This window comes from Aythya fuligula, chromosome 2, assembly GCF_009819795.1.
Source record: "Aythya fuligula isolate bAytFul2 chromosome 2, bAytFul2.pri, whole genome shotgun sequence".
NCBI classification, from domain to species: Eukaryota; Metazoa; Chordata; class Aves; order Anseriformes; family Anatidae; genus Aythya; species Aythya fuligula.
The window spans coordinates 75,501,657-75,522,938 of NC_045560.1; the positions used below are offsets into that span (position 1 = coordinate 75,501,657).

The 21,282-nt window shown below is 34.9% G+C and overlaps 1 protein-coding gene across 6 annotated transcripts in view; it reads right to left on the reverse strand.

Annotated features, from left to right (window-relative positions):
- The window catches only part of CDH10 (cadherin 10), a 101,846-nt gene extending 80,805 nt beyond the window's left edge, over nucleotides 1–21,041 (reverse strand). For 5 of the 6 annotated variants that reach the window (XM_032181604.1, XM_032181601.1, XM_032181602.1 and 2 more), the window contains exon 1: nucleotides 20,606–20,833. The gene's annotated coding sequence lies outside the window, so the exon portion shown is untranslated. Of the gene's footprint in view, nucleotides 1–20,605; nucleotides 20,834–20,997 lie in introns of those variants that run through there. The other variant, XM_032181603.1, reaches the window with a different exon arrangement.
- Nucleotides 21,042–21,282: the final 241 nt, after the last annotated feature.

Genomic DNA, 21,282 nt, shown 5'->3' on the forward strand with positions numbered 1-21,282 from the left:
TGAAGATCAGTTCTTTCTTATGGTACATGGAGGGAAACAAAGAAAGAAGATTGAGTTACTAAATTAGTAAAGAGGATTTTAAAGTAAGATGAAACAAGGGGATGCTAAACGGAAATATGTAATTCAGGTACAAACAGTTAATACCTGGAAATCAGTCCAGGTTATCCTCCATGGTCAAAGAAGATAAAAAGAACACATGACAGCAAGGATGAAAAAAATACTGCATTAGTCATATATCAAACATTCTTGACATCCCTACAGTAATACAAGAAGCACAGAGAGCAAACCTAGAAAATTGTGAAGGGTTCTGCTTTAGAAGCTGAAAATCATATAAGCACAATAGAGAAATAGTGAAGCATCCTGTAGGCCTGGAAGATTATGATAATATGTGCAGCATAGGCAGGAAGAACAAAGGAGGAGGCAGTTCTTGAAAGAGACTACATGGCACTAACAAAAGCTTCTCTAGTCCAAAAGTAGGACTGGAAATGCAATGAAGAACAAACTTTGGTTAGGCCACTATCTTTTAATTCAAAACAAGGAATTTCATAAATATCAAATACATCATCTTGTGAAATATGAGCATAAGGGAGAAAGAGGCAAAGAAAGAAGTAAAATGGACATGGTCAAGCTGCAAAATGAGAAGTCAGACATCTAAAATAATTCTGTAAGAGCATTAGCAACAGGAGGAAGATTAAAAACATCAGTTCAATAATCAATGGAGAAGTAGAGATTTTACAGATAGAATGGAGGAAGCTGGAGAGTGCAATGTCTTTTCTCAGCATCATTGTCTCTAATGGTAAATTTAGACCATGTAGCTAGTTAATATTGGCAGCAAGATGGTATGACCTCAACATTAAACAGGAAAATGTCAGAATAAAGATGATTTGGGGAACTTTGAAGAAAATAGCCAGCCTCTGCAATCCTGTCATCTGTGTAAGAACCAAATATGAAGAAGCACTAGAAAAGTCCAGAAATGTAGAAAATTCCAAAAATTAGGTGGGAAGTGACATTAACTCCTGAAGGAGACGGAATGGCGATGGACAAGGTATGAAGCCAGGCACAGGGCAACCCAATTACATCAGGAGATTACATTCAGTGGCAAGACAGTCAGGAAAACCACCAAATGTGTCAATGCATTCCTGTGTTGATAAAATGAAACCACATCAGCATGGGAATCAGGCATGGCTCAAGGGCCACATACTAGCCACTGCAAATTACAGGTTTTTAAAGTGCTGAGCCTAATGAATTTGTTATTAGAACACAAATTGTCTGAAGCAGTTTCAGAATAATTAGAGATTCTCTTATACAAAAACTTATTTTCCACTCCAATTCCACTCTAAATTCTTTCTATAATTGAATAATTATCATGCCTTGTGGACAGAGAAAAACTGTTAAATGACAACCATCTTAATGCTAGTGAGGCAAATGGATCACTGATCACTGGATACAGGTTATGTCACTAGCAGTATCTATGATCTAGCAGTATCTTCTGTTAAAAAAATGATATATAAAGAAGATTGATACCTGTAAGAAAAATGAGGCATATCTGCAGTACTTAGGCAACAATGGGAAAGGCTCAGCTAAAACGGTAAGACCATTTGTGAACATTGTACCTCAAGGTAGGTGTGGACAAGCCAGGGTGGAAGAGGAATTGTAATGATCGCTGTCACTCAGTCGAACAAACTGGTGCCTATAGGTCTTACTAGAAAAGCTTGTGAGAAGGGAGAGCAAGTTACAACTTTCAAATATGTAAAAGGCTTCTGCAAAGAGATGGGGAATAATCTGTTATCCATATCTACTGAACATGACAAGAAGTAATGGTTTAGATGATTTGTAACTGAGAGGTAGGATAAAAAAATAGTCCAGCCCAGTGAATGATTTTTTTTTTTTTGTGCCTTAATGATAATTACATCTACAGACAGAACTAGCACACATTTGCATAGTACAATACATCTCTTAAGATTGTCTTGGAGATTAAATTCCCTTTCCACCTCTATCCGTCCGTAATCTTGTAAATGCTATACCCAGAAGACCAACTCTGAACTTCATTTTATTTACACTGGAAAAAGTTTAAAAAGCCTTTATATATAACATTTACTTTCAAATATATTTCACTCCCACACAGTACCTGTGAACAAAGTATGAAAAACAAATTTTTGGAGACAATCTTAATTACTCACATCCTATTCTGAGAAATAAAAAAATAACAAAAAGTCTGTTAACCTACATGCAACATAAAATAACCAATATTTGTAGCTGTCTTCTACAGCCCTCTGGGGATTAAACATAATTTGAAAAACTAAATGCCTACTCATATTTTGTTTAGTAGCAGCTCACTCTATGTTTGCTTCTTCAGGGTTGTCACTATAGAATACCAGATTTTCAGAAGTACCTTTTAACATCACTGGAAATGGGAAACATAGCCCAAGGGCCAGAACACACAATGGTTAATGCTTATATACCCGCTGTGTCTTCAAGGAGAGGAAGATGGAATGATTCCAGCTATGCAGAAGAGATGCTGTCTGAAAGAGGAAAATAGTATGAAAGCTATAATCACATAGCTATTAAGGATGGCCTGTCTCCAATATGATGTCTGATTCTTTTAGATATTTCAGCCATTTCAAATCACACTTAGCTCTAATGTGATATGTCATTTATCATCACATAAAATGTTCTATTTCCAAAGTGATTGGGGAGGGTGGTGGTAGGGGGAACAAATAATTAATTTTTAAGGTAGAGAACAAATCTAAAACAATAAAAAAATAAACATTTGTTTAAATTGGTAAATTAGTTACTTACGAGCTCCCAGTAGGGAATCCAGGTTTCCTGTTTCTTCCCTTCCCCTTCAAGCACTTTTTCTCAACCCTTTCACAAGCAATTCTCGTAGTGCAGAGTTTGAAGGCAGATGGAGGGATATTGGGCAGGATACATGAGTCCCACCAGGGTGTCTTTACATAGAAGGGACCCCAGTGATTATACCTAGAGCAACCCAACTAGTAGGAAAAATTCCAAAGTGAAAGCAAACCAGAATGCCATTCTCAATGTCTGTGCAGTCATAACTGTATTATTTGATGACAATGAATAGTCAAGGAAAACTTGATTTTAGATTTTACATCATAATAGCAGTGCTCTTTCTCCAGAATGAAAAAAAAAAAAAAAAAAAAAAAAAAAAAAACAACCAACCAAACAAACAAACAAAAAAAACAGTTTTGGAATTATAACTTACTTCACATTTCAACAAATAATCTTTGTGTACTGCCTGACCATCTGCAAGGTCAGAAAACTTCTAGAATTTAACAGCACTTCAAATGAAGTAGAATGGATGTGGTCTGAGTATGCTTTTTGTTATTGGCGGTTTTTTGTTTGTTTGTTTGTTTAGTATTCATTAATCTTAAAGCGTTCTCTGGACAACAAGGCCTAAAGCTCTTCGGTGACCCTAAGGCTCTCTCTGTTCTGTAATCAACCAGAGAGTGGATGAATAGATGAAAGGGCAGTACCTAAGCATAACCATTGTTGCAATTGAAAACCAACCAAACCAACAACAACAACAAAAAAAAGCCACAGTACTTTATTAGTACTATTAATAGCTGATTAGTGATAAATGATAAAAACTGGCTTTACCTTTATCATTCAATACATGTTCATAAATAGTATCTATTATATACTGAAAATTATCCAGGAACTACAACTGTACAAAATGAACAATGTTGATAACATTTAATATTCTTAAAATGTAGAAAAGCTGCAAATCATACCATGAAATCCATGCTTAAAAATCAGTAAGAGAATGAACATAAATAAATAAATAAATAAAAACACAAAGAAAATTATTTGTAGTATCATAATATCATTATATCATACAGATGAAAGTCACACATCCGTGACTGGTAGGAAAAAGAAAGTGAGAAGCAAATACCATAGGTGTTGTAAGCAAAGAACAGGATATGTAAAAAGGAACACACACACAGAAAAAGGAACACCTGCACAGAAAGAAAGCAGGTGATCAGGTTCTGAGAAACAAGTTCTGTTCAACAGAACAGTTGAGCAACTATTTAATGTATGCTTATAATTTTGGCAATCTATGAACAGAAATGCATAAAGCATAACACAACAAACATGAAAGTCCTAGGGGTAAAATAATCAAAAATAAAAGCAAAGAAATGAAAGCTTGTGGCTTGATTTCCCTTATAATTTTATGTCAGTCTTACAGTCTTACATTGTACAGTCTTACAGTCTTACATTGAAGATTTAATAATTATAATGTCAAATGAAATATTTGACAGTGTTTGACTTAAAAAAAAACGTAGCCTTTTAAGTGAAACAGCACATAGATAATTTATCCAATATATAATTCTGTATATTGTTTTGGATATGAAAATTTCCGTTTGGTGCACACTGAAGCAAAAGTGTAACTAAACACTTCCTGGGAAGTAAGAATGATCAGCTCAGCATATGTTCTCATTTTGTGCTTCCCTTCCAGAATAAGTTCTGGTCACACATATTCTATATATAATTGATTCATTCCAACTGTCCTGTACACTTCCTTATGGATGCTCACCTTGGTCTCTAAATCAATTAAACCAACTACCTGACAAATACTTATTGGAGATCATTAAAAGGTTATGGGAAAAAACAAACAAACAAACAAACAAACAAAACAACAACAACAAAAACCTGCAATCTGAGGATTATATGAGGGATGAAAAATGTCCTTCTACTAAAATCTAGGTGGAAAACAGTAAAAGGTCTGAAAAACTTACAAGTCCTAAACACAGCACCATTTGACTAACACCACTAATAACAGCACTAAGCAGAGACCGAGACACAAATAGATAAGGTTGATGGTTAACACTCACTTAATACCAGAAATACGGAAATATTTATTCTAATTTTCTGCTAGGTAACAAAGGTCTCAGAACAAGGCACAGCTTTCATTAAGGACCAAGTTGGCCAAAGCACATGGATCTGTATCTGCACAGTGTTAAAAAACAATTTAAATGTGTTTACGTTGATATATATGATCAAATCCTGTTAAACACAATGGAAATTAAGCACAGGCTTAAGTTATACACAGAATGCTGGGGTTTCCTATGCATAAAGTCACAACTTCTGCAGTTCAGTATATCCTCCAAGATTGTAATAGTACGAGGTGGCTTTTAATCTTCCTCACAGGCCCACAGGCAAGTTTTTTTCTTCCATTAATTAGGGAGAGAACATCAGAAATTTGCTGACAATGAGGAGCTTCTGCAGTGCTGCCTAGCCCTGCATCTTCTGGCTCTTTAGACACATGGTTCTTACATGTGAACAAGTACTTAATATTTCAAGCATGGCCTAATCGACAAGAGCACCTGACTGTTGTTGTTAAACAAAATGCCTTTCAGAGAAAGTACCAAAAAGCACAGAAGGAGGCAGTGCAAATTAACACTTACTTATCCCCCTTCAGGACTTTTTATTTTTACTTCTTTATTTTTTAATAAGAAAGATTTGGTCTTTTCAAAGCATAAATATTGCAAAACAATCTCATGGACAGGAATGTGTACTGACCAGCTCAAGAACTGGTCATTGTTACCACTACTTTCTCATGTAAATTGGCTGTCACAAATTATTTGAGCATCTAGAAATAGCTGTAGCTTGGTCTAAGACTACCATAAAACTACTGGATTATCTACCAAGTTTTTTATTTTTTTTTTACTTTTACCTGAAGAGAACTTTATTGAATGCTGTTGGAGAAAGTTAAAATTCTAGAGACACAAGGTTGTAATTTCCCTGAAAATTTTCTTTCCTGCACCAAGATCTTGTAAGGCTATTACTGAATTATTGTTAAATTAGGAAAATAAAGTTTTAAAAATGCTACAGCAGGGCTTCTGCTCCCATTTTTAATTAAATAAAATTTATTTTGTCCTTAGTATCCTGCATTCTCTTTACAATACGCAAAAATAACAGCAAACTCCATGTAAGCATTTCAGTTTGTTCTATGTCAAAAGACATTGATATAAGTACATTTCAGAAAAATACCGTTTTCTTTCTGAAGCACATGGGCTCTGTTATATCAGTCCAACTGATAATTTTATTTTTTTTCTTAGTGCTGCATATTTATACCTGAAAGCCAGTCTAGAGTACTTCAACACTGTAGAAAGTAGTGAAGGAAGCACGTGCTTCATCCACAGGTAGTGTATATATCACAGACTTCCAGAATCGCAGAATGATTGAGGTTGGAAGGGACCTCTGGAGGTCATCTGGTCCAACCCACTACTGTGTTGAAGTTTGTGCCCACTACCTCTTGTTCTGTCACTGGGCACCACTGAAAAGAGCCTGCCTCCATCTTCTTTGAACTCTCCCTTTAGGTATTTACACACAATGATAAGATTCCCACCCCCCCCCCCCCAGCCTCTTCTTCTTCAGACTGAAAGGACCCAATACTCTCAGCTCTTCTTCATAGGAGAGGTACTTGGCTTCTCTGTTCACCTTTGTGAGGAAACAGCCAAGTTCACTTTGGTAAAGGAAAGATTTCCAACCAAAATATCAGTATCACTGCTCCTGTTTTAACACTTATCTTTTCAATTTAAATGGCACTTCTCGCTTTGCCTTAACTACTGTAATCTCTGAAGGGCAAAGACGTAGCGACAAACTCATTCAGACTGCTATTGCAGGTGTCTGAAAAGATGGCACACCTATGTCTTGTACATAAGGGCAGCACTCAGAGTCGTTGGGATCCTGTGCTTTTGTGACCTTGTTATCTTGCTTAGAATTTCTCTAAGCAGTCAGACCCTGAGACATGTCAGTTATATATTACTGCAGGAGGATGAATTTTCTTCCTTTGCTGCCACAGCCTAGGTGCACATTGCTTAGTCTAGCTAGTAGTCACACTAGACATAAATAATTTTGACAGTCAGGAGAAGAACACACTAAATATACAAGTTCCACAGATCAGCAATCAATCTTATCTGACAGACTAACCTCAGAAACAGTTTTAAAAAACATTTTTTCCTTTTGATCATCTAGACAAGTTCTGTGGCAGACACTTTTCTGTCTCCCCTTTATACATAGGATCTAACAGTTTCCAGCATAAATAATGTATTTACTTACCTACCTAAAATTCTAATTAGATGAAGCACACTGGATTGAAATAAAAAATCTACGATTCAACAGGTGCAATTTGCAGCAGGGACATGCAAGGGATTTAGCAATTGTGATGAAGAAATTCTAGCAATTCTGCTTCTTTCAAAAACAGATTCTGAATGGTACTAGACAGATTACCAGGAGTTCTAGACTATGGTCACAAAATCATTAACAACTTCTGTTCTCTTTTCACCCCTAGAAGCTCCACAAATGGAAATAATCACTTTAATTGACAACTTCCTATTTGCTCTTTAACTTCAGTGAAGAAAGTGGTACTTTGTATTATTTCATCTTTCCAAAACATTTTCCTAACCATCTACATAAACTTTTTATCCTTTGCCTTTATTTTACATCCCTCTTAGCCAATCTGGCAGTAAATTCTCCTAACCTTGTATCAACTTTATCTCTGCTTAAATCCTTGGTCAAACTATTCTTTATTCTGTCACTGAACATTGTGCTTCTTTTGCATATGAAATCTTCCATAACACTTCAGTTTTTGAAGGCTGGTGCTGCGTATTCTAAGATCACAGAATCACTAACATTGGAAAAGACTTACAAGATCATCTGTTCCCCCCCACCACCACCATTACCCAATACACCATGTCCCTAAGTATCATGTCCAACCTCTCCTTAAACCCACAAGTAGGTGACTCCACCATCTCCCTGGGCAACCCGTTCCAATGGCTGACTGCTCTTTCTGAGAAGAAATTTCTCCTGATTTCCAACCTAAACCTCCTTTGGTGAAACTTGAGGCCATTTCTTCTTGTCCTAGATGGATTAAGAGATGCAATCTTTATAACATCTTTTCTTCAAATTTCACATTTCTGTTCAAATAAGCATCCATTTGATTTCCTGAAGTCCTTCAGGTATACATACCAATTAATCCAAGCAATTCCCTCTCTGTTCCTTCACAACATCTATTGGCTTACCAGTTACATTTCTGCTTTTTGTGCTGCATATACACAACAGCCTTTCACTGAGGACCTTCTCTTTGATAAACTTATGATGTGCTACATTATTGTTCTGCATCTGTGCTTGATTTGTTGCCTATTTCATTCCATGTTTCAGTTGAAGTATGCTGTCCTGCCTCACCTCCAGTTTTTATAGGTAAACACATTTAAGAAAAAAATTGAATTAAAAAAAAAGACTTTTAATATACAGAGCATAGCATACTTTTCCTCTCTTGAAAGTTCTTAGAGATATTCTGCCCTAGGTTGGCATTAAATATAACCTCAAGAAAATTACAGTACTGCACATACACAAATGAAAATGATTCATCCAGAATAAGATGTTGAGAAACTGAAATTTTGGTAAGAAAGCTTTCTAGAAAGCTTTTAAACCTCTCATTCTTATAGACAAGTTACCCTGAAATGACAAAAAATGCTGTTCTGTGATATACTGACTACATATTTCTGATGTTACAAAATGAAAAATCTCTTCCAGGCCTAGAAATTGTCTCTATCAGATCTAGAAAGCCAGAAATAGAAGCATATTGAAACTGGTTTTATATGCATTGCAAAAGGCACAAAAATACAAATAATAGTTTAGATTTCAATGTAATTAATATTGGTATACTCTATATGTCACAATATTTGCATTATTTATGCTAATAGTATTTATATTATTATGTTAATAATAATTGTATAATATTAAATATTATTTTATGTAAATATTATTTTTATCACCATCAATGACATTTTTATTAAACCATTTATCAATACCATTTTTATCAAAAAGTCTATACCCTAGACTTAGGTCTGTCTCTCTCATAAGGATATTCATGCCAAGTAAATGCACTGGAAAAAACAATTGCAATTCTTCCTTTCAGTAGGTCACTTACCACTTTAATCTTGTATGTAAAGCATACTATACAAAACACCACAAAATACGGAAAGAGTGAAGTATTCAAATGAGCTTAATTGTCAAGAGAATTTTACTGGTGTGAGGAGAAAAAATTTGAATGGACACAGCTCTTGCTCATACACAAAAATGTTGATATCCTATATCCTATTGCATTAATGTTGTGATCCTTCCTTCTGGTTTAGCTGACAAGCATGATTTTTTTTTTTTTTTTTTTTATCTCTGGCTAACCCAGCTAACCCTAATCAGAAAAATCACAGTTTCTCACCATCAAAAAGGAACCCTTTGACAACTGACTGATTTATCACTCTCACTAGCTGGTGCAGCTGTACATCAGCTAGTGACTGCCTATTACAAAACACATTGTAGTGACAACATTTTAATATATATCCAGTAATTACTGGAAACCATATTTTTTATTAGCATCTTTATCATATTTTTGTTCTGTTTACAAAGCATGCACAATGAAACAGTATTGCCTTTGTGTACAGAAAATGATGGAAGCATCTTCCAATGTAAGAATATCCAACTGAAACACTACTTCCATTTTAAATATCAGAACCTGAAAAGTGTTCTCATTTGGTACTCATTTTGATAGTATGTCCTGCTTCAGTCAGGATTAATTTGGATGACTAAATTCTATTCTGAAAGATAGGAGAATAACAACAACAACAAAAAAAACACTTGTAAGATTTTATTTATTTATTTATTTATTTTAATATTTGTAGCTATAGTACTGGACTGAAATTCAACGTTTCAGTGTTTTGTGGCCCTAAGATATGAGCTTATAATTCTTATATGATTTCAGACCCCTTAAGTGGAAAAAAAAAGGAGTATTATAATAAAAGGGTATTATAATCTCACTAAGTTATAATCAGCAACTGATCTTCAAAGACATAAAGATATTTACACATTATTTGGACCAGACTAAATAAATATCTTTTAGGAAAAAAAAAAAAAAAAAAAAAAAAGGAAAAGAAGGAAGAGGGAAGGAAGAGGGAAGAAAGAGAAAATAATAATCCTTTCTTTTGAAAGAATAAGAATCACTGGCTTAAGTGAAAACAGGACAGACATCTTGATTTCCTTTCCAGCTACTGACAAAGAATAATATTTTTGCATCTAGAGACTTTCAGCATGACTGGAACTCAGAGACAAATCAGTAAGCAAATATGGACTACCACACAGAAAACTCTGTATGAGATTGAGTGAGAATGTTATCTGTACTGATTGCAAACATCTACAAGCATTACCTTCAAAAACACAGGTATTAAACTAGTATTCATTTAGCTCAAAACCAAAAACACTGATCTTGTTGAAGTGCAGTGAGAATACCAGGAAAATAAACAGCATTCCTGTGCTGTTATTGCTTTTATTGCATGCAGGCTGGTATGAATTTTTCCAAACCTAAACCAGAAAATAAAATTAAAAATAAGAATGCTAGCATGGATACTGGCTTTAGCTAAACATTTCAGGATGCTAAAGTGAACATTGCCTTGAGCTACCTAAGTATTAAAATATTCTACAGAGATCTAATGAACTAATATAATAAAAATCTGTTGACTATTGCCTTGAACTAGTAAAGCATTTAAGTATTCTACAGAGTTCTAATGCATTAAGGACTAAAAATCTATTTCTATGTGGTAACCATAGTCATTATTTGTGAGATTTCTCACAAGTCTCACAAATTTTTGTGAGATTTCTCACAAGTCTCACAAATCAATATTTGTAGTAATGTACATGAAAAGATCAAAAAGAAACAACCAAAAGATTTTTTCCTGTGCATGACTTGATTTGATATTTTACATTCAGTATAAAAATTCATACATATCTGTCACCAAAACAAAGTATTTTGCTGGTAGGCATAGAAGTGTAGGCTGGAAAAGAGCAACTAGTTTTCATATAATTATCGTCTTGCCACAAGATGGCACCAAAAGATTAAAAGTATCTGCATTCTTAAGATTCCCATCTGAAAAAACTGGAACAAACTTTTCAAGGAATTGCACAAGAAAAGTCATCAACATTTTACTTGCAGTAGTAAGTAATGATCATCATTCCGCTTACTTTGACAAACTGCTGAAATGTGGAGACTTACCATGTTAATGAATATTGAGAAAAATAATGTTTAACTAAAGCTTAGGTTTCCTACAAATTCTGAAGAATAAGGAATGAGAATTTAGAATGATATATTTCTTTTTCCAGACAGGGAAGTGAGAAGGTATTCAAATGTATGAATAAAAATTAAACACACACACAAAAAAAAAAAAAAAAAAAAAAAAAAAAAAAAAAACCAAAACGAGAAAAAAATTATAGTTTCCCCTAAAGAAAACCAGAAAACCTAATCAAAGTTCATCAGTTTCTTCATTAAGAATGTGTCTTTTTCTCCACTTCATTTTCCTTCCCAGTTGCAATTAAGAAAAAAAAAAAAAAAGTTAATCTCAAATTTAGGAAGCTCTTAAAAAGATACACGTGGGAGATACAATGAGCTATATTGTGAGAGATAGTGAAGAAACAGTATTTCTAGTGTATCAGATATCTCATTGTCAGATGAATGCTTTTCAATTTCCACTGCAAAAACCCATCCTTCACTAAGGATTATTATATGATTATGATTCTATTATAGGACATATAATAGGATTACTATATCCTATTATATGATAGGAACAGGTCAGAGTGCAGTAACAGTGTAAACACAAAACAAGATAAAAACCTAAAGGCTTCTGTGGGAGGAAACATTTCAAACCATAGTTACTTCACTGGTGATTATTTCACTGGTGATTATTTTGTGTAATAGATTTTACTTATGTATAGAAAACAAACAAACAAAACAAAGAAAAAACGATATTAAAAAGTGTTCACAGAACACTTCAGTCAGAAAGAAACCAAGCATCAAGCATCTCACAACACAGAAATACCAATTCACCAGCAAACTGCTGTAAGTCATTGTAATTGTTTCCTTTAAAGAGAAAAGACTCTGAACAATACCAACATTATAAAAATAATTATTTTTGTGTCAGTATTATCTTGAGCTTTGTTGCTAGTATTTCTGATTGTACAGAAATGTATTTAGCTAACTTCAAACTATTTTTCTCCATATATCACTTCATTTTAACTCATATATTTTAAAGTATTAATAGGCTACTCTGGAGAAGTCAGTGCTTGACTACACATTGGAATCATTAAGATGAATTCTCTTTACTTAAACAGAATTTCATTCTCAAAAATAATCATTTTTTTTTTCTTGCAGTCATCAAGCCATTATGACACATTTTTTATGTTATTGTCCTGCTTGCTATCCAATAGTCCAGTTTTAATCTACTCTAATGAGAACAAAATAGCTTCTGAACTACTCCAGAAATCTTTTAGTGCTGAAGTAGCATGATTTTACTTCTGTGCCCTTTTTTAATTAAAAACAAAACAAAAACAAACAAACAAAAACACAAGGGGAGGGGATGGGGGATTTTAGCTAGAGCTACAAATGGACTCCAGTGAGCATACACGGAGGAGTAACAAGGAACCAGTCACAACGCTAAAATGATGCCATAGTCATACACTCTTGCAAGACAAGACTGTTTGGGTGCTCTTCCAGAGACTGGGCTGGAACCATCTAACTGGGAGCTGTGGGGCTGATCCACCTAGCCTGCTATTATCCCATTAGACCTGACTTTTGCAGGCTGTACATTTGGCAAAACAGCTCAGACTTTATGTGCAGGTACTTGGATCTTGATGGCTGCAGCCATGGAGGAGAGAAAAGCTGGGTAATTTCTTTCCTGAATATACATAACCCGAAATGTAGCAAGTGGCTCCCGTGCTAACACAGCTGTTTGTTCGTTTGTTTTTATCCTGTAACTTAGAAGGCCAAACTACCTTAAGCTCTATTTGTATTTAACTCCAGCTAAGCGGGTGTTGTTAGAATGGAAAACCTAACAAACTCACTCCTTGATGGCTTTTTGTAATTTCTGTTCTAAGCATATCAAGTATAATTTAAACACCTGAATACAACAAATTGAAAATAAACTGTAACTTTTTGAACAACTATGGATTTCAGAATTTAAATAATTGATTTGTCCTTTTTTGTCACAATATTTTAGGTAGCCAATTTAGAGGAGCTCAAGCCCAGTGACCTGTCTCATTCACATTATAAATTCCTGAATTAACTTGAAGATTTATGCTCATCAAAACTTTAATGGTGTTATTACTATAATAAACTGTCTTAATTCATTGTTCATTTGTAATTCTCATTTTTCTGAGCTCACATAAAGGAAGCCACATCACAATTAAAATACATGCACAAAAAATACGTTTCAGAATGGGTTCGGATGCCTTGCTTGTCAAAGACAGGAAGAGGAAGAAGGGATGTATGATTTTTTTCTCCATTTTCCATTCTGTACATTGTATCACACACATACTTTAATTTTAGAAAAGAGATCAGTTTCTTTTCATCATCAGAATGACTGTTACTCCGTTAAAGTTTCTAAATATTATAAATAAATTTTAAAAGTAATACATTTCCACCTTAAGAAAGATTTTCTCAATTATTCAAATCTAGGTACTACTTCATTAACTTAAGAAGAGAAATTTGATAGCATTAAGTTGTAAACAAGAAAAAAAGTGTATCATTTATAAAAGAACAATATTACAAGGAAAATCCATCTATCTATATCTGTGTATCTGCCATTCACAGATGTAACTACCAGAAAAAAATGGATCTAGTAACAGATAACACAAAAGCCTGAAAGTTCTTAATCAAAAACTGTCAATAAAATGTGCCCAGCTATTAAGTCATGGAGAGAACCAAACGTTATACGCCTGGGGCTCGATTCACTTGTTTTAACCAAGGTGGCAGCTTCACTGCTGTCTTGACCACGGGCACCAAACTCTTACTCAAGGGAAAGAGCACATGTCGACATGCTAATGGCAGAAATCTTCATCCAACAAAAGGAAAAAATCACACTCCTGTCCTACTTTTTATGGACACTACATATTTCTGCCACAAGGCTGTGGTAACTATCCCAAAGAGAAACTAGGAGACAGAAACAGTGTTTAAAAGATGCTCTTGGGATGGCAGTAACATATTTAGGGAATTTGGTTATAATATGCTTACAGGTAGAAAATAAGACCTGAAATATTTTTGTTTTCTTATTTCATTTTGTCATGTTTGGGAGTTATTCTTTGAAACATATTATGTTGTTTTTTTCTTTTCTTTTTCTTTCTATTTGTGTTGTTTTGCAATTATTCCTAACAACTGTCAATCTTCTACTGAAAATCCAGGTTATCTTGTGATTAGACTCAACATAAAACATAAAACACGATATTTTAAGGTTTAAATCTTATTCATCTCATTAGCATCTTCAGTGAATGGATTACTTACAATTTTTATGGTGTATAGAAACTGATGACATCTAAATCTACTTTTAACTGACTTACTGATGACACATTGGAAATCTTCAAGGGATATACCAAGAAAACAGGGAGGGACCTAAATAGAAACTTCTATTCTCACACTTTGCTGTTTTGAGGCTCACATATTTCTCCAGGGACAAGTGAAACATGAAAACATGACTTTAAATAAATATATTTTAAAAAATATAAACAGGTGTCCTTTTATACAAAAAACATCCTGAGGATAGAAAGAAGCCATTTTTATTTCAAATTAATTGTTGCAACACTATCCACAGATTTCAACCAAGACTAAAAGAAGTGTAGGCCCCTCTATCTCTACCCAAGGAATAGAAAAATATATGGAGAACACAGGACAGTTCTTCACTGAGAAAGCAGGAACTTGTAGATATTATTATACACTACAGTCCTGATTCATAATTGAAGCTCGTAAGTCTGTCATGACTACATCAGACAGCATTTTAAGGCCTAGTGATGGATAATATTTTTAAAAGAATATTCTGGGAATGATAGCCATAACAAAAAAAAATATGATGTTGTGCCCATTAAACCACATAGACAGAGCCAGGAAAATCTCAATGTTGTGATGGACAAAGTGGTCTGTCTCTCCCTGCTGCCCACTGCTGCTTTCAAAGGTCTGTCTATACCCCCCTTTAGGAGACTTCATCTGTGGTAGTTGTACCAGTACAAAGACCTTTGCAAGGTTACAGGACCCCTAGCCCTGGAGAAAACTGCCCCATGACAGAGGTCACAGGCATATATATGCTAACACTATAATAATATAGCACAGCAATACTACTGATGTTGACTGAGTCCCACATCTTGGGCCTTGTATATATTTATGGTCCCAGTCTACTTACCATAGAAAAAGGCATCAGGACAATAACAGGTGACTGTTTGCAAGAAAAAGAAGTGTATACATTTAAGGGATGTTTTTTCTTAGAAGAAAAAAATCTTAGAAGCAAAATAAACTTCATCTGTTCTGAATATTGTCTCCAAACAATTACAAATACTTTTCATTTCTACCTCCTTCCTCACCCTCATTTCAAAAGAAAAAGTTTTTGTGCAGTTTCTTTGTCTCATGTCTATAATATGAAACATATCCAAGGAAAAAAAAAAACAACTCTCTCTATTCCAAGCAGAAGTAAAAGTCAGCTGTACATTTTTATTACATTTAGGAACCAATGACAGGGTGGTCTTTGCAGTACAGCAACTACAAGTTTCCTAGACACAGGCATACAGATGTTTTATTTATATTAGGATAGTGTAACAACTAATAAGATAACCTTTTCATCCATTAAACTAGTGTAAATATCATATGAAACTACTATAGTGTGGTTGACAAGCCCACAATAACAGTTCAGTATCTATTTTTATTTTATGTTAATGTGGAGACCAAGGGAGGAATACCAGTCCTGTTTCATTTTGTGTTGTGCTCATAATAAAGTAAATCACATTTGTATCTATTCCTTAAGTCTTAAAAATCAGGTATTGTAGCACTGCAGGTTTCATGAAGACTGCATTCTTTTTTAAGGATCATGATCTGATCAGGCTAAGTTATGGTATATCATGATCTTTATGCTGTAATTTAGAACACTGAAATGGGATAATACAATAAAACCAATCTGTAATGTAGCAGATCACAGAATCACAGAATCACAGAATTTCTAGGTTGGAAGAGACCTCAAGATCATCGAGTCCAACCTCTGACCTAGCACTAACATGGCGTATCAACAGAAAAATCAAAGAACATACACATAGGTACAGAAATATATATCACATAATACATAATTCTTCATGAGAATGTATTTCAGAGAGGCGTTTTTTTTAATTATTGTTGTAAAACAGAAGAGGACAGTTCTAGCTTTTGACCAACATGACATATTTTTTGAATGATTGGCTTTGGATAAGCACACATACACTTGCTTTCTCTGCCTTACATGATTTCCTACTGTTTGATATACATGTATGTTTCAAAGTTCACTTTGAGTTAACATTAAGAGTTGCCATAATAAAGTTTAAAATAGAAAAACATCATGTTAAGAATGACGTGCGTGTGGGGACAGCATTAAAAGGGAAAACTGCCATATAATTTTTCATTATATCCAGTTAATTTCTAAATCTTTGTGTTCCCTTGATGCAGCCTGTTGGTAAAGACGTAGTACTGCACACTTCCAACTTGAGTTTATATCCCAGATCAGATGCCCTATGACAGTACAAGCTGGGGAACACCTCTGAGATACTGCTAGAGCTTTATGCCTCCTACTGCACACACTCCTTTATCAACAAGCTGATAAACCTTTATTTCATATAAGTTAGTAGAGGCAAGAAGTGATAGTAGGAGCTTACAGGAAAAGTGCAGTAATAAAAGGCTGATATAAATTGAGAGAAACTGTAGAGTATTCTGCTTGCTAGAATGAAATCCCTGTACAAAGCAAAGATATTCCCTGTTTTGCCTTTCTCCTCCACACACACACACTTTATGTAACTGGCTCTGATGTTTAATAATCAGGAAGACTGCATGTACAAAGAAAGGCATTAAAAGTCTCAGCTGGCAGATTTTTGGCAAATCCTCAACATACTAAAAACTCAAGCAATAAGCCAGCAAACAGAATGCAAAAGCTCAATAGCTCTTTGGTTGGGTGGTGTTCTGGTTGGCCACCAGATCAAAACACAGTAGGAAAAAAAAAAAAAAAGAAAAAAGAAAAAAAAATAAACACAGTGCTTGGATCTGGCTGTTTTATTTTCCTGTGTGCAGCAATACATCCTGATGACTATAACACACTCAGCTTCCCAGGGATGAGGATTACTTCCTATTGCTCTATTGTAGAGGTTCTAACTCACAGATATGGGCAAGTTCGTCAAGTCACCATGCCAAGGACTCAAATATGAAGAAGTGTAAATCCAGGAAAGGAAAAAAAAAAAAAAACAAACATTCAACAGAGGAGTTCCTTTTGGCCTGAATAGTTTTGGGCAATATTTAGTCCAAGACAGAATTCAGAATACTGTTCTTCATTGTTTTTTGCAATCAAGTTTTGCCAGAAGTTGGACAGTAGAGGAAGCATGTTTCGTGAAAAAGCAAGTGTCCACATTAGTAGATTTGAGGGTGCAGGATGTGCAGTGTGTGTCATAAAGTATGGTCAATGAAGGTTTCAGTGAAGTGTACCTTGAGTTTGCACATGTTTTCATTGATAGTTGCATATTATTCAGAACAATTTACAATGTTCTGTGGTTTCCACGTGTACAGTGAAATCACCCTTCATAATATTTTACTTTGGCATACTTAAACTGTTGACAAGAAAAGAAGTTTTGTATTTGAATTTCAATATTCTTCTCTTAATATAAATGGTACATCAACTAGTATGTCATGAAATATCCCATAATAAATAATAATGATAATACAGAATATATGTGTATGTTGCTTATAAGAAATTCACAAAATGTTTCTTAAACTCATATTTTATTTACTCTGTCTTTCCCTTTCATTTATGTCTCTTATGTAATATCAAATAATTAACTGGGCATCAGATTTTTCAAATATATGAGCAATGATATATTGTGAAGTCCAATTAAGATGTGTTGGTGCTTACAAACTTGGTTTCAAGTGATAATAATGAATTAATTCAAATATTGCTATGATTATAGTCAGAAACGTCACCCCATTGCTTCAATTCAACAGTATTCAATCTTAATTTGACCCTTTGCACTAGTGCTGCAACCTAGTGGTGTATATAAAATTATTCTACTTCAAAGGTAGTGAATGTTCACCTGCACCTGCCTGTGAATACGGTTAACAGACATAGAAAACTAGTTATCTGCAGAGAACTACCCAGATGAGGCAGGCTCTGTTTCAGTCATTTTTTTTCCTTGGGAAATCATGTTGAGATAAGGAAATTACTTTCTCAGAAATAGAGGTAGATATCATTCTCAATTAACCTTTCTGCCTTTTACAATTAATTATTTAACAAGGAAAATTTAGAACCAATATCACTTAGCCGAAATTCGTATACTGGTGTACATGTATATACGTGCATATTAAGAGTATCTCTCTACATTTAATTAATGATGAGCTCACTTGCTTTGACATGGCATTATTTGAATGCATTCCTTAATAAAGTCTAAGCACAGAAAAGAACAGAAACCACAGTGTCTACAGTGAGCACATTTTAGTATGTCACCACTTTCTTCACAGATCCTTTGTCTACTGAGAACAAGCAAATACGAAGTTTTAGTAGATATAAACTCATTTGATCTAACGGAAACCAACAAGACCATTTCACAGAGTATGTAAGTTCCCACATACAGTCCCTCTGAGATGGATCTTGCCATTTTCTTTGACATTAACTGTTACAGAATTATAAATATAAATTGCTGGCAATGCAAGCAACCAAGATATTTTCCAACAATACATAAAAAATAAATAAAATAAAACCCTTAGCAGCAGTCTCAAGTTTAAATACCTGTATCACAAGCAACACTCCTCAAACATTACAAAGTTCCTTCTTAAGCATATAAAATCATCTTGGCAACACACAAAGAAAGCATGAAGATGGAGCTAAACTAAAATTAACAGAAAACTGCTACAGAAATGACCTTTTCATTCATATTATTGTTTAAGAAAGTATATAAAAATTTGGGAAGACCCCCTGTAGACACAAACTAGATTACCAGTTTATAATCCAAGAACTATTCCTCTCCTGATGCAAGCCCACATTGATTCTAAAAAGCTGGTTTTCAACTCAGGGAAACATAACTTGTCTTTTTTATTTGCCTTTCCCAGTTCCCTAAGTTCGTTCATTCTTTCTTCTCCTTGAAAATAGCAAAGACTTAGTATAACATTCAAAAAGTAACCAATTAATACAAAAGTTTGACTAACTAGAAAATCTCAATAAATGCATGTATCAGACTCATGATATTCCTGGTACATGGCATATTTAAAAATAATTAGGGATTCAGAAGTACATTCTAGTCTCCCACCCATGTTCTCCCCCTCCAGTAACACTGCCATGTAAATGCAAAGCCTACTAGCGTAAAAGAAAAAAAAAAAAAAAGGAAAAAAAAAAAGCAACCAAGACCATAATTCTTAACAAACCTGTTTCTTCACACCACACACATACACACTCATATATACATATACAAACAACGAGTTGTATAATTCAAAAAATACCTTCAAAGCAGTGGATATGTAGTTGGGGTAATACAGAAGCTTTTACTGAAATGAAAGATGAAGATTATAGGAAACAGCTCCATTTGTGTGGAAGCAACAGAGATGATAGGTCAGTTTTAAAATGCTGGTTGCTATTTGTCACCGATTGCACGTGCAGATGCATTCTCTTAAGCTGAAGTACTGTTAGATTTTTATGGCTGCAACTAGTATCATGTACAGTATTAGTCTACTGCAAATTTCTCATGCAGCTGACAATGCCACCAATAGTTAGTGGGAACATGGATTTAGACTTGTATTGTGCTGCATTAATTTAACACCACATCAAATATGGATTTTATTGCAGCAGTGACAATAAATGCTCACACAGGTGCAGGCTAAATTTTTTCTCCCTCCCTCAATTCTCTTTTCCCCCCCCTTACTGAAATGTCAAACCTGGCAATATTTTCCCCATTGGTGTGTATATAGCTCTGTACCTATATTTGAAATATTGCCTGTATCCACCCACCATCCCTCTCCATAGGGATTTCCTTCATAAAGAAACATTTGCTCTAAGTGCATATAATTATTCTGAAATTCAATTCAGGGCAAAACCAATAGCAGCCAAAGCTGTAACAGACTTGCCCTGGCATTGAGAAAGTGTGGGCACGTATGTGTATGTTTCATGCTATGCTCATAACAGTTACACTATGAAACATTGGTCTTTTTTCAAGTAGTATTGTTGTTGTCCCCATTATATTGCAAGAACTGAATACAGATTGCAACTGCTGCCTCCAAAGACAGCCTGACACTGGTAGAGAAAAATAAAAGAAAAAAGATTTATAACATGCTGAGCATTTCAATCTTCAATACATATGATACCGGTTTACTTCGAGGACAAAATATACGGCATCTGCTTCCTACTCTTGTTTCATTACTCCTGAGGCATATTTATGAAATGTAAAAAGTTGCATACAGTAGAGCAATTTTATGCATTACATTAAATACCATGCTGTTCATGCTCTAATAACAATAACAACAGCAACTACAAGGGGCTTAAGGAATGCAAGTAAGAAAGGCTCCTACCTTTTATTCTGCTTCTGACAAAGTGAAGTAGTGTCCACCCCAAAGAAAACTGAAGAATGAGCTATAAGAGTCCTTTTCTTGTTTGTTTTCTGCTGTTATTTTCTAAGACTGATCCCACTTGGATCTAACTCAGGCTTTTTCTCCCAGCATCACTTAACTCTGGACAGCAGGGAACCAAAGCTAAGGGGGAGCATCTCCTTCTGCCTGGCTTTCATTCAGAGCTCCCGATTAGAAGAAGAAGAACAAAAAAAAAAAAAAAAAAAGGAAAGACACACCACCACCACACAGCCACGCACCCGCACAGCCACCCAGCCAGACACACGGACACACTCGGAGGCACACTCGGAGGAAGGAGAGGGGAGAGGCGCTGCTGCTGGAGCCGCAGCACTTACCCTGGGAAGGCTGGGGACTAGGGAAGCGCAGGCTTTTCAAGCACACAGTGATTTGCACTGAATGCAGTGGGAGGGTACAGCAACGGAGAGCTTTTTTGTTAAAGCCCGTCGCCCTCCCTTCGCTGACAGAATGGCTCTCTGTTTTTGAAGTCTAATGGTAATCAGCCTCAGCTACTTAGCTCGTCGCGGTAATGCTGAGAACAGCATCACTTTTTGTGGTGTATTTTTCTTGATTAAATATAACCACTTTTCTATACCACCAGTGATCTTACGGCGATGTTTATA